This window comes from Pholis gunnellus (assembly GCF_910591455.1).
Source record: "Pholis gunnellus genome assembly, chromosome: 3".
In the NCBI taxonomy this organism is placed as follows: Eukaryota; Metazoa; Chordata; class Actinopteri; order Perciformes; family Pholidae; genus Pholis; species Pholis gunnellus.
In genome coordinates, this window is record NC_136529.1 from 463,902 (window position 1) to 479,113 (window position 15,212).

Below are 15,212 nucleotides of genomic sequence, written 5' to 3' on the forward strand. Positions count from 1 at the left end.
TCTCACTCACTCACTCAGTACATATAACTGTCTGTCTGCCTGTCTCACTCACTCACTCAGTACATATAACTGTCTGTCTGCCTGTCTCACTCACTCACTCAGTACATATAACTGTCTGTCTGCCTGTCTCACTCACTCACTCAGTACATAAAACTGTCTGTCTGCCTGTCTCACTCAATCACTCAGTACATATAACTGTCCGTCTGCCTGTCTCACTTACTCAGTCAGTACATATATCTGTCTGTCTGCCTGTCTCACTCACTCACTCAGTACATATAACTGTCTGTCTGCCTGTCTCACTCACTCACTCAGTACATAAAACTGTCTGCCTGTCTCACTCACTCACTCAGTACATATAACTGTCTGTCTGCCTGTCTCACTCACTCAGTCAGTACATATTACTGTCTGTCTGCCTGTCTCACTCACTCACTCAGTACATATAACTGTCTGTCTGCCTGTCTCTCTCACTCAGTACATATAACTGTCTGTCTGCCTGTCTCACTCACTCACTCAGTACATATAACTATCTGTCTGCCTGTCTCACTCACTCAGTACATATAACTGTCTGTCTGCCTGCCTGTCTCTCTCTCACACTCACTCAGTCATCTAACTGTCTGCCTGTCTGTCTCTCTCTCACACTCACTCAGTCCATGTAACTGTCTGTCTGCCTGTCTGTCTCTCTCTCACACTCACTCAGTCATCTAACTGTCTGTCTGGCTGTCTGTCTCTCTATCACACTCACTCAGTCCATGTAACTGTCTGTCTGCCTGTCTGTTCTCCATGAACAGGCTGCTGGCACACAGGTGTTCGTGATTAAGGTAATCAGCAATGTTGATAAACACACAGACTCACAGACACACGCGCACATAAACTTCTCTCTCTCTGTCTCTCTGTGTCTCTCATTCAGTCATTCAGGTCTTGGATACTTTGAGGACCCCCCACACACACACTTATTCTAATGCTACTAATACTTCTACTACTTATAATACTTCTACTAGAACTACAACTTCTACTACTACTAAAACAAATATCGCTACTGCTGACATCTTTTAAGCCACAGAAACCATTCAAATATTAAAATGTTCAGCTCTTTCAGGAGAGGAGTGATATGACTTTTCATATTTGTAAGCTTTAAACTTTGAATTATTCAGCTTTTTGCAATCTTTTTTTAATTGGATATCTATTTTCAGCAATGTTTTTGCAATTAATTTCAGCGTTTAGCATTCCAACGCATTTTCAGCAGGAAATGCATTTTCTAGTTCCTCTTTTTATATTTCTTCCGTCCCCATTCTTTGAAACGCATCTTCTTCTTCATATTTTAAGCTACAGAAACCGTTCAACTATAAAAATGTTCAGCTCTTTAAGGACATTTATGCTATGTCTCTTCATATTTCTAATCTTTAAACTTTTTGAATTATTAAGCTTTTTTCAACTTTTTTTTGAATGGGTTTCTATGGAGAATATTTTCAAATATTTCAAATTATTCAAATAATTCTTCAACTTTCAAATCCTTCAACTTCCTCATACTTTCAGCTACAGACACCATTTCAACTTTAAAATACAGAGAAAATCTTAAGCTATTATTGTATGTTATAATCTTTTTGATGTCTTTTATACTTTTTGAACTGTCCCATTTTAACTTTTATGAGTTTTTCAGTCCTCTTCTGCCTTTATAATGGGTGTGTATTGCGCAGCTTAGAGTGCGTGATGTCACCGCTAGAGTGAAGAGCAGCTTCAGATTCTTGTGAAAAAAATATTTGTCTTTTGCCTTCGACTCCACAATTTTAACTCTTCATATATATTTTTTAGTTCATACAGTAGCTAATCCTGTCTTCTCGTTAAAAAGTGATTGTGGAATCCCACAGATTTACACATTTGGCAGAAAATGACTTAATTGAGAGGAAAAACCAACTTTCTGCTCCATAGAGACCAATGTTAAATCTTGCTGCAAAAACATCTTCCACAGAACTCGGTACCCCATTTCTACATCGCCAGTTTAGCCACATTTTTTACACTACAGACACAATTTTTACAGGATCTGTTGTTCAACTCATCCTTCCGCTAATGTAATGATATCGGAGCAATAGGAGCTACGGTTATGGGGTTTTTGAGGATTTGTTTGAGAGGTGTTTCCCTGTCTGTTCTCCATGAACAGGCTGCGGGCACACAGGTGTTTCTAATTAGGGATGTTTATAAACACACAGACTCACAGACACGTGCACTCACTCCTCTCTCTATCTATCGCTGTGTGTGTCTCTCATTCAGGTCTTGGATACTTTTAGAGGACTCCCCCTCCCCCCCCCTCCCCCCCCCACCCCCCACCCCACACACACACACACACACACACACACACACCCCACACACACACACACACACACACATACACACACACACACACACACCATTTTAAAATAAAAGCCCCACAGAATGAATTCTAACTGAAATGCTTGTGATGAAGCCTGTCATTTAATAACCTGTCTGTGTTTATCTAGCATTATTATTCTGTCTCCTCTTCCCTACCCCCACACCCCCCATTTCAAAATAAAAGCCCCAGAGAGTGAATTTAAGCTGAAATGCTTGTGATGAAACCTGTCATTTAATAACCTCTGTTTATGTGTGTCAAACATTATGATTCTGTCTCCTCTCCCCCTCTCTCCCCCACCCAGTCCCACCCTTTCAAAATAAAAGCCTTATGGATTAATTGTATTTAAACATTAAGCTTAAAATTAGGCTTTTTTGTTGAAATAATTCATGCTCTTACTAATACTGCAACAACTACTACTACAGCTGCTAATATTTCTAGTATTACTACTACTACTCCTGCTACTGCTATTACTGCTACCATCAATATTATTACTACCACTACTGCTATTACTACCACTACTACTATTACTTGTACTACAACTACTACTACTACTGCTATTCATGCTACTACCAGTACTAATACTACTACATATATTAGTAAGACTGCTACTACTACTTCTACTACTACTACTGTTATATTAAATACCACGACCACTACTATAGCTATTACTACAATTACTGATACTACTACTTCTACTACTTCTAATTATTAATACTTCTACTAGTAATAATACTTCTACTATAACTACAACTTTTGCTACCCACTACAAAAATCACTACTGCTACTACGAGTACTTATTCAAATGCTACTAGTACTTCTACTACTTATAATACTTCTACTACAACTACAACTTCTACTACTACTACTACTACTACAAATATCACTACTGCTGACATTTCTTTAAGCCACAGAAACCGTTCAAATATCAAAATGTTCAGCTCTTTCAGCAGAGGGGTGCTATATCTCTTCATGTTTCTAATCTTTAAACGTTTTGAATTATTCAATTTTTTGCAATCTTTTTTGAATGAGATATCAATGGAGATTGATGTTTTTTGAGATATCAATGGAGATTGATGTTTTTTGAGATTGACTGGTTTTGGTATAAAGAGCATATGTTCGACAGGTAGTTTTGTTGAAAATCGCTTCTTAATCAGTCTGCTTCTAACACCAGGTGCGTCCTCACCATGGCAACCAGATACACACGCACGCAGGCACGCTCTCTCTCTACACACACACACGACTTGGAGATATTCAGTCAAAGGCATTTTTAGACCGTCTGTCTGTCTGTCTGTCTGCCTGTCTCACTCACTCACTCAGTACATAAAACTGTCTGTCTGCCTGTCTCATTCACTCACTCAGTCCATATATCTGTCTTTCTGTCGGTCTCTCTCTCTCTCTCTCTCTCTCTCTCTTTCTCTCTATCTATCTATCTATCTATCTATGGACCTTGAACGCACCACAATTGAACTGAATGGAACCTGGTTCATTCGCTCATTTATAAACAGGACTATGCCATGGAACTATAGAGTCAGCAGAAGAGATGGTCACTGTCATTCATCTGAACAGCATGCATGACAATGATTACAATATAATAGGCATAAGTCTCTGAAAAAGTTAGTTGTTCCAAATGTTGTTATGCTGTTAGATGCGTTATTTATTCAAGCAGGACGGTGGTCCTCACTCAGTCCATATAACTGTCTGTCTGCCTGTCTCACTCACTCACTCAGTCCATCTAACTGTCTGAGTCTGTCTCTTTCTCACTCTCACACTCATTCACTCAGTCTATCTCTCTCTCTCTCTCTGTGTGTCTCTCATATATTCATTTAGTCTTAGAGATTTTTAGAGGACTTTTCCATTTTTTAAGCTACAGAAACCGTTCGACTATCAAAATGTTCAGCTCTTTCAGGAGATGGGTGATATGACTTTTCATATTTGTAATCTTTAAACTTTTTGAATTATTCAGCTTTTTGCAATCTTTTTTTGAATCTTCAAATCCTCTTAAACTTCTTCAACTTTCAAAGCCTTCTTCTTCCTCATACTTTCAGCTACAGACGCCATAGTTAAACATTTCAATTAGAAGGGTTTTCAGCAGTGCAGTTTAAATGCGTTCAGGCTACAACATTTTTCAGACAGGTAGTCTCCCATTTCTGTATTTTCAGCCATTTGTAATCTTTAAACTTTATGAATTATTAAGCTTTTTGCAATTTTTTTTAATTTGGATATCTATTTTCAGCAATGTTTTTGCAATTAATTTCAGCTTTCAGCATTCCAACGCATTTTCAGCAGGAAATGCATTTTCTAGTTCTTATTCTCCATCTGCCACCCCGAATTTCGGCGTGTATCTCGTCACACAGCGTTGCCAACAGCGGCGTGAAAAGTATATCCGAACGTGCGGCCCGATCGGGAATGGTGTTCTATGTCCTGTATAAGAGATTCGCCCAGCGGTTTTCCCGAAAATCCCGAAAAACGGAGCAAAATTGGCCCATAGACTTGAATGGGGTTTCGGCGTGAAGAGAGCAAAAAAAACACTGAACTTTGGACCCATATTGACAAGCCATACTTTAACATAGAAAAATGATTTAAAGTTTAAAACGTAGACAAAACGCTGGAGGTTATTGAGCCAAATGGACATTTTGATAGCTAGCACAGTTTTCATGAAGTCGCAGATTAAGTTTCAGGAACATTTTGGCTCCATTTCAGATTTTATAATGGGTGTGTATTGCGCAGCTCGTTAAGGGCTAGAGTGAGGGCATAATTGTTAGAGTGGAGCAGAGCAGGAAAATATTCTGTGATTTCTGCAAACAAATTGCTCAGAGTGCCACAATTTGCCCTCCTCATGCATTATTTTTTGCAAAAAAGTTAGCTAATGGTGTGTTGGTCTAGAGAAATGACTGTGGAATCCAGCACATTTACACATTTTGCACTACAGACCTTAATTGACAGGAAAACCAACTTTATGCTCCATAGAGACCCATGTTAAATTTGACTTCAAGAACATCTTCCACAGAACACGGTACCCCATTTCTACATCGCCAGTTTAGCCACATTATTTACACTACAGACACAATTTTCACAGGATCTGTTGTTCAACTCATCGTTCCGCTCATGTATTGATATCGGAGCAATAGGAGCTACGGTTATGGGGTTATTGAGGATTTGTTTGAGAGGTGTTTCCCTGCTTTTTCTCCATGAACAGGCTGCAGGTGCACAGGTGATTCTGATTGAGCTAATTAGTGAACAGAGGCTCACAGACACACATGACTTAGAGATATACGTGATGCAGCTCAGCCAATCAAATATGGGTATTCTGACAAGTTTCCTGATTCCAGTGAGATGTACACACACCATGACACAAGTGGGCGAGACGAGGAAAGACTTGGCAGAGCAGGACAATAGCTGGGTAAGCTGTAAATGATTAAACATAGATCAATCTCCAAATGAGAAAAATTGCCAGAGAGATCACAGTCTTGAACCATGAGTGGTTTGACTGATATAGGCAAATTTCTCCCATGGACAGGTGTTAGTAAGTGAGCTAATTAGTGTACACAGTCACTTATAGATATTAAGGGAAATATATTCAGTCCCACCCTTTCAAAATAAAAGCCCCGTAAATGAACTGTATCTTAACATGAAGCTCAGAATATGGATTGTACAAAACTGTCAGTTTCCTGAGGAGAGGAGACAGAATCTGAATTTATGAAACCCAAATAGAGGTTATTAAATGACAAGCTTCATCACAAAATTCCAGTTTGAATTGATTCTGTGGGGCTTTTATTTTGACATGGGAGGGAAGTTCTCTAAAAATATCTAAGACCTCAATGACTGTATGATAGAGAGAGAAGAGAGAGAGACAGTTAGATGGACAGAGTGAGTGAGTAGCAGAGATGGAAAGGAGGTTTAAAAATCTCCCCTAAAAATCTCTAAGAGATGTGTTTCCACCAATCAGCTCATTCTCAAACACCTGTCCATCCGAGCAATGTCCACCAACCATTCCTGGTTCACAACTTATCTCTTTGACAATTTTCTCATTTGGAGATTGATCTATGTTTTAATATTTACAGCTTACAATACTATTGTCCTGCTCTGCCAAGTCTTTCCTCGTCTCGCCCACTTGTGTCATGGTGTGTGTACATCTCACAATCAGGAAACTTGTCAGAATACCCATATTTGATTGGCTGAGCTGCATCACATATATCTCTAAGTCATGTGTGTCTGTGAGTCTCCGTTCACTAATTAGCTCAATCAGAATCACCTGTGCGCCTGCAGCCTGTTCATGGAGAAAAAGCAGGGAAACACCTCTCAAACAAATCCTCAAACCCCCATAACCGTAGCTCCTATTGCTCCGATATGAACACATGAGAGGAATGATGAGTTGAAGAGCAGATCATGTGAAAAACTTTACTGGAGCGACGGAGCCTCTCCCAGCTGTTAGCAGACTGTTTTGCAAGCAGGCGAGTGAGCTGTACCCAGCATGCAGTTCGGCGGTGTAATTTTATAAATGTACAATTATTAGTGTTACAAATTGTTTGTGTCACAGACTGTTGTGTCGTGGTGAATTGCTCTGTTAAAGAGCATTAGTTGTGGGTTGTTCATTGTTATAAAGTAATGACCATGACTAGGGGTCCCTCTCAATACACACAAGAAAACTAGCATGGATCTTAAATGCTGAAAAGAGAGAAGCGATATCTCAATTGAACCTTAACGATACTACCGGTAACATCGGCGTGTGTAGCTACATATTGCGACGTCTTCCGGCAGTAGAAGCCACACTGTCAAAATTTCTTGCGAAATTTTCTAGTTAAGAAATACTACAGTAAACAGTGATTTTGAACAAAACTCCTGCCTCCTTTTAACAAAAAGCAGGAGTCTGAGTGCCAAAATATGGATACCGTGAGAAAGATAAGACTCTGCCGAACGCGCTGATGTGTTTTTTATGTTTGTGGTTTTAAAAATGTGAGCTCCAGAGCAATATACAAAAGTGGTACCATCTGCTTTCTTTGAGAAATGAGTGGTCAGATTTAACATGGAGTCTAATGGAGCAGAACGTTGGTTTTCCTGTCAATTAAGTGATTTTCTGCCTGATGTGTAAATCTGTGGGATTCCACAGTCCTTTTTCTACGACAACGACAAGATTAGCTACTTTTACATCCAAAATTATTCATGAAGAGTGAAAATTGTGGAGTCAATGGCAAAAGACAAATATTTTTTTCACAAGAATCTCAAGCTCCTCTTCACTCTAGCGGTGACATCACGCACTCTAAACTGCGCAATACACACCCATTATAAAGTCAGAAACAGACCCAAATTTTCCTGAAACTTAATCTGTGACTTCATGAAAACTGTGCTAGCTATCAAAATGTCCATTTGGCTCAATAATGTCCAGCGTTTTGTCTACGTTTTAAACTTTAAATCATTTTTCTACGTTAAAGTATGGCTTGTCAATATGGGTCCAAAGTTCAGTGTTTTTTTTGCTGTCTTCACGCCAAAACCCCATTCAAGTCAATGGGGCGATTTTGCTCCGTTTTCCGGGATTTTCGGGAAAACCACTGGGCAAATCTCTTATAAAAGTCATAGCACACCATTCCCGATCGGGCCGCACGTTTGGATATACTTTTCGCGCCGCTGTTGGCAACGCTGTGTGAGGAGAAGCGTGCCAAACTTTTCTGGATAAAGATTATTAAGCCCGCAGGATTACAGTCAGTGTGCTTTGGCACAGGCAGTTTTACTGCCTTTGTGTCAAAAAGCCACACTGAATAAGGATCAACACATTTAGAGACTTGTCATTAAATTGTCAGCATATATCCGGCCCTCGGTACAAGGGACGAAACGTGGCGATGTGAGCTGGCTTTTTGTGCAACATGACGAAGCATCTCACTGCGCTAAACCTCCAGCTTCAGGGACGTGTGATCACAGACATGTGTGATGCAGTAAAAGTCTCCACCGCTGTGTTGCCGACTGCGCATTTTGCTGATAACTGGGCGCACTTGGCACGAAGTTCACTCAGTGATTTGCTGACTTTGCAGCTCAGAAATTTAAATTTGAACTGCTCAGCAATCCGTTTGCAGTTGAAGTGGAAAGAGCACCTGTGCACATCCACATGGAGCTGATAGACCTCCAGTGTAATGACACTCAAGGCAAAGTGTGACTCTGTGGGCGCTGCACAGTTTACAAGCTTCATCCCGAAACGATGCCTTAACTCCGCCTACTGTACATGCTGCTCGAACGCTCTGCATGTTTGGAAGCACATACCTGTGTGAGCAGCTTTTCTCTGTGATGAAGATGAACAAAAACCCACACAGGAGTCGTCTCACTGATGCACACCTTCACTCCACATTGAGGGTTTCCACAGAACCTAACCCCAGGTATTAATGAACTGGCAGCCAAGAGAAGATGCCAAACATCTGGCTCTGGTACGTATGCATACAATAATGTAGCTACCTAAACATGTATTCTTTTTGCACTTTGTCCAATATCCCTTCTATCCTGTTTATTAAATGGTGACTCTATTTGGCCTTCAACTTAGTCCCAATTGTTAGTTTTGGCCCTCTCTGAGATTGAGTTTGACACCGTGGCATATCAGCTGTATTTTGATAAAAGGTGTCATTTTGTAACGTTTTTGGTTGTTGGTGTGCCGCGGGATCTTTTTAATGTAAAAAGTGTGTCGTGGCTAAGAACAGGTTGAAAAACACTGCTCTAGGTGACAGGGACTGGCTGCTTGACCTGTCCCTGCTGCTCACTTCCAACTTCTGTTTTGGCTGGTGGCCCAGGAGAACTGCACTGCTTCCTTTAGAACAACAGCTCTTCTTGGACAGAAGCAACACATGTTAACCAGATGTATGAATTTGTTTTAAAGCGACTAGAATTCAGTCTCCTATTGGTGGCTTCATTAAGGTGCTGTCCATTTACTCATGGTGACATGAGGATACCAACTTCTTCTTGGTCAAAGACCAAAGTGACATGCTCCAAGATTTGTCTTGCCTCCAGCAAAAGGAGTGTTGTGGCTGCTTTTAGAGGTACTACTGCCTTGTTTAATAGCATGCATCTCTGCACTTAATGTATCATTTCTCCCAATTCCGCCCTCTTTCCAAAATAATTTAAGTTGAGTTTACCTTTTTGTTCTACGATATAAAATATGGCAGTGAATATCCCACTTGTGTATTTTGAAGCTTTTATGTGTCTTAAAAAAGGCAGCCTTGTTGTGTATACTCTAATGTGACCGTGGTGTAGTTTGTTTATAGCCTAACGTTAGCTTTTTACTCCTGCTGATTGTAGTCATGCAAGAGTCTTAAAAAGTGGTGTTCATTTGTAAAGATTATCTTGCTAAACAAAATGAAACAAAACAAAATGATCATAAACTTGTGTTTGCCACAGAGCTTATTATCTGCTATAACCCAAAATCAAATGGAAAAATCCCATTGGCTTTTTATTTAGGGAGCCAGGGCGATGCTAACAGCTGGGGGTGGTCTACAGAAACACACCATCCCTGTAGCACTTTATCAGTGGCGAGGGCAACAAGTTAGCAGACTGAATACTTTCTGGTGCAAAGCCCCACCCTCGGTAAAACACAAAAAAGATTGAGGAGAGAAACTCGCATGACAGTAAAGACTGCAAAACGCAGTAAAACACTCTCACACCAAGCTGAAATTAAATAAACACATATAAATTAGGTAAGTAAAATATTTAGTTTCTTTCTTTCAGGGGAGGCGGGGGGTCCTGTTGCCAGTTTTAACTATTTCAACTTTAATGCACAGCTAAAAATGGAGACTGTGTGACCAATGTGGAGCCAGGTGGTGTTCTCTCTCCGCTAGTCGCTATATGATCGACCCCCTATGGAGCTTGTACAGCTGATAAAGTGAAAAACTGAACTATAAAGTAACCTAAGGGATGTAGAAACAGTTTAATTATGGCAAACTAGATATAGTTTCTAACTTACCCCCATCCATACACACACGCACACACACACATTGTGTAATCATTCCAAATAGCAAAAGTTAACAACTGGAAGTGCAATAAAGAGCTTGTTTTGGTACAAGACAAGACAGAAAGTAGGTGAGGGAAAAAAATGTGTGTAAAGGAAAGAAGATTAAGAGAAATAAAGGCGGCCATGGAGACACAGAGAGAACATGACGTACAGAGAAAAAGTGAGGAGGAGAGAAAGAAAGGAGGACTGAGGGAATTAGCGTTTAATTATTAATGTTTGTCTCTGAAAAGCCCACAGGCTCGTCCCCCGAGATCCTCAGCCACTGGGCCTCACATCACAATGTCCTACTCTTTCTCCATCCACCCTTTTATCCCTCTTCAAATCCTGTGTTGCTCGCTCTGTCTCTTCAATCCTCCCCACAGCTCCATCTCCCTCTTTCTCTCCAGGGACAAGCCACTGCAGTGACGAATCAGAAAAAAAGACAACGTGGTATGATGTGACATGTCCTTATATTTCTCTCCACCGCCACTTTTCTCTCTCTCTCCCATCAACTGTCCCTTCCTCCCACTGTCATCCATCCAGAACCCTCACTATGTATCCTCTTTTCTCCTGACTTCCTGTGTCTTACAGAGACTCCCCCCCCCCCCCCCCCTGCCTTTGGCAGCACTAACTGCTGATAAATCAATGGTATAATGGATGCAATTGTTGGACTTCTTTCAAAGAAGACACATCGAAGTGCAGAGTTACTAATTACATCGATGACCAATTCGTCAGTAGATAGTGTAAGACAGGGAGAGAGGAGGACAAGGAACTCTGGCATTGTTTTGCTTTATCTACCGGTTAGTTTCAGAACTAACAAATGGACAACTGGCCTTCATGTTGTTCTTAGAGCTAGACAAAAAGGATAATGGTTTTCTGACATTTATTAGAGCAAGACTACAATAAACCAGTCTTATGGTCATGTTATATAGACTAAACAATGTGTGTCCTTGTGGTTAATTCAGCTCCAAGCTAATAAATATTTGGCTTTCTTGTCAATTTTAGTTTGAGACTAAGAGATTGTAGGCCTGACTAAAAGCAGTTGGACCCTCCAGTCATTGCTAGGTACAGACCTTGGCTTCAGGAGACTGGGCCTTGTGACCATTCTTAGACCTTGGCTTCAGGAGACTGGGCCTTGTGACCATTCTTAGACCTTGGCTTCAGGAGACTGGGCCTTGTGACCATTCTTAGACCAAGGCTTCAGGAGACTGGGCCTTGTGACCATTCTTAGACCTCGGCTTCAGGAGACTGGGCCTTGTGACCATTCTTAGACCTCGGCTTCAGGAGACTGGGCCTTGTGACCATTCTTAGACCTCGGCTTCAGGAGACTGGGCCTTGTGACCATTCTTAGACCTCGGCTTCAGGAGACTGGGCCTTGTGACCATTCTTAGACCTCGGCTTCAGGAGACTGGGCCTTGTGACCATTCTTAGACCTCGGCTTCAGGAGACTGGGCCTTGTGACCATTCTTAGACCTCGGCTTCAGGAGACTGGGCCTTGTGACCATTCTTAGACCTCGGCTTCAGGAGACTGGGCCCTTGAGCAAGGCAGGGGACGCCCAAACTGCTCCCCAAGCGCTGTACAGTAGCTGCCCACTGCTCCTAGGATACTAGCATTAGTTAAATGCAGAAGCTAAATTTCACAGTGTGTGCTGTGTACATGTGTGACAATAAAGTCAAGCTCACCATTGCTGTTGTGTATCGCCCACCAGGCCCTCTTGGTGAGTTCCTGGAGGAGCTTGACACATTAGTCTCGCGCTTCCATGACGATAGCTCCGCACTCATCCTGCTCGGCGACTTCAACATCCAGACTGATAAGCTACAACCTCTTCTTTCCTTCCTCTCCTCCTTTGAAACTTTACCACTCCTCTTCTCCTCCTACCCACAAGGCCGGCAACCAGCTGGATCTTATCTCTCTTATCCCCTGATACTGCCACTAATCTTCTCCTCAGCACCCTTTCCTCTTCGTTAGACAAACTCTGTCCCTTCACCTCCAGGCCTGCACGCCCAACCCCACCTGGCCCATGCCTGTCGGACTCGGTGCGCACTGATAGACGGAGCCTAAGAGAGGCTGAGCGTAAATGGAGAAAAGGCAAACTCCCGGAGGACCTTCTTAACTTCCAATCTCTTCTTTCCACTTTCTCCTCCTCTCTATCTACTGCTAAAGCTGCGTTCTTCCGCTCTAAAATCCTAACCTCAGCTTGCAATCCTAAAAAACTCTTCGAAACTTTCTCTTCACTCTTCCAACCACCACCCCCTCCTCCTACTTCCTCCCTTCGCCCTGACGATTTCGCCAACTTCTTTGACAAGAAGGTAAACAATATCAGATCCTCCTTCTCTCAGCCCCCCTCTCCCTGTCCACCCTCACCCTCTCTACCCTGTTCAACCCTTCCCCCACAGCTCTCCCTCCCCTCTCCATGCCCCATCTTACCCTATCTTGCCCCCCTCTCCCCTAACGAGGTCCTCAAACTTGTTACATCTAACCGCCCCACCACGTGCTCTCTTGATCCGATCCCCTCCCCTCTTCTTCAGTCTATTGTGACTGAACTCCTTCCTTTCCTCACCCACCTCATCAACACATCTCTTGTTTCAGGATGCTTTCCCCCAGCTTTCAAGACTGCCAGAGTCACCCCCCTTCTGAAGAAACCATCACTTGACCTCTCTGATGTCAAAAGACCGGTTTCAGACTGGTTTCTCTTCTACCCTTTATATCCAAAACACTTGAACGTGCTGTCTTTAACCAACTGTCTTCCTATCTCCATCAGAACAGCCTCTTGGACCCACACCAGTCCGGGTTCAAAGTGGGTCACTCGACTGAGACAGCCCTCCTTGCGGTGACGGAGTCGCTTCACGCCGCGAGAACTAACTCTCTCTCCTCTGTCCTGATTCTCCTGGACCTGTCTGCAGCGTTTGACACTGTGAACCACCAGATCCTCCTCTCCACCCTCGAGAGGATGGGCGTCTCAGGCTCTGCACTCTCCCTGTTTGCATCCTACCTGACAGGTCGATCCTACCAGGTGACATGGAGGGGGCAGTGTCGGAACCACGCTTGCTGACTACAGGTGTTCCACAAGGTTCAGTCCTGGGCCCCCTTCTCTTCTTGCTCTACACAACAAAAACCGAGCTATTGTTCCTCCCGGGAAAGGGTTGCCCGCACCGAGACCTGTCCATCACCATTGACGATACCGTGGTGATACCAACTCGGACTGCAAGGAACCTGGGTGTGACCCTGGATGACCAACTGTCGTTCTCAGCAAACATCTCATCGGTTACACGCTCCTGCAGATTCCTGCTCTACAACATCAGGAGGATTCGCCCCTTCCTCACAGAGGAGACGGCGCAGGTGCTAATCCAGGCTACTGCAACTCTCTACTTGACGGAGCCCCGCCATCGGCCATCAGAACGCTGGAGCTTGTCCAGAAAGCTGCAGCTCGCCTGGTGTTCGATCGCCCCAAGTCCTCCCACACAACTTCCCCTCTCCGTTCTCTACACTGGCTACCCGTAAGAGCTTGCATCCAGTTTAAGACTCTGGTGCTAGCCTACAGGGCAGTGAAAGAAACAGCTCCTTCCTATCTCCAGGCCACGGTCAAGCCCTACACCCCCGCCCAACCACTTCGCTCTGCTGCCTCGGGGCGATTGGTTGCCCCGTCGCTCAGAGGTCCCTGCGGCCGATCAACCCGGTCACGGCTGTTTTCTGTCCTTGCCCCACAATGGTGGAATGAACTCCCCACTGACGTCAGGACAGCAGAGTCGTTGCCCATCTTTCATCAGGCTGAAAACTCATCTCTTCAAGAAGTACTACCCTGAGCCTTCCTCTTAGCACTTATTGTATTTGTATTAGTTTGTTGCATTTATTGTATTCGTTTGTTGTACTTATTGTATTAGTTCGTTGCACTTATTGTTTTCGTTTGTTTCCGCACTGTACGTTTTCTCTGGTTTATACTCTTAGATACTTAGAACAAAGGAGATGCACTTATGACTTCTGGTGACTAGTAGTTCTCTTGAATACCTACGTTGAATACACTTATTGTAATCGCTTTTGGATAAAACCGTCTGCTAAATGACTGTAATGTAATGTAATAAAAGCATTTAGATTATTTATTTGAAAAGATGTGGCATTTCTTCTTGTTCCACTCTGGGTTTGTTGATATACTGTAATCATAATGTAACCACATCGCACTATCGAACACAGTTGTTGCTTATTGTAATAGCTACAGTCATTTTGCTCTCAACATGTTTTCACGTCTCCACTGATTTTCAAGCAATCAGGTTGGACATCACTGCAAGCCATTCAAAACACCGTAGTTTCTCCCTCAAAGCATTAGAGAGTTGCAGACATGGACATAATTTTGTTGCAGTGCCATTGTTGTCCTGCATCGGAAAATGATCAAAATTCAAAATCAGCATGAAGGGATCCTGTTTTTTTTTGAGGAAGCCGATGACAGTGGCAGTCGATTCTTCAGTGTGAGCGATGTTGTGTACTAGTAGAGCAGCGGTCATGCAGGGAAGGGGCAGCCAGGATGAAGCACACTTTCATCACCCAATCACAGTGAAGAACAAAAGCTTCATAGATTTAAGCATGAGCAATGAGATATCTTCTGAAATTCCTATCAAATTCCTAAAAAACAACATACGGTAGGTCAAACAGTGTCTGAATGTAAAGAATTCTGCTCCGCTGCATAGCTGCTGAGGCTAATGTTTCCTCAAGTGGTGAGCACTGTGCTGAATTGGAAGCAGCTCAGTGGTGGTTTAGCGGTGTCGGCCTACTGCCTAATTACCGTCATTAGGGGTATTGGATTTAGAGCAGAATGAAGTGGTTTGAGGTCTACTATGTCTTGAAACCATACATTTCATCATGCTGTTCTAACTCCTGCTGAATATCTCCACTTT

The 15,212-nt window shown here is 42.7% G+C and overlaps 1 protein-coding gene across 1 annotated transcript in view; it reads right to left on the reverse strand.

The window, feature by feature from the left end:
• Nucleotides 1-15,212, reverse strand: part of LOC306693940 (receptor-type tyrosine-protein phosphatase gamma-like) — a gene marked incomplete at its 5' end in the record, with an annotated part of 535,669 nt that overhangs the window by 143,176 nt on the left and 377,281 nt on the right. The gene's annotated exons all lie outside the window — the stretch shown is intronic.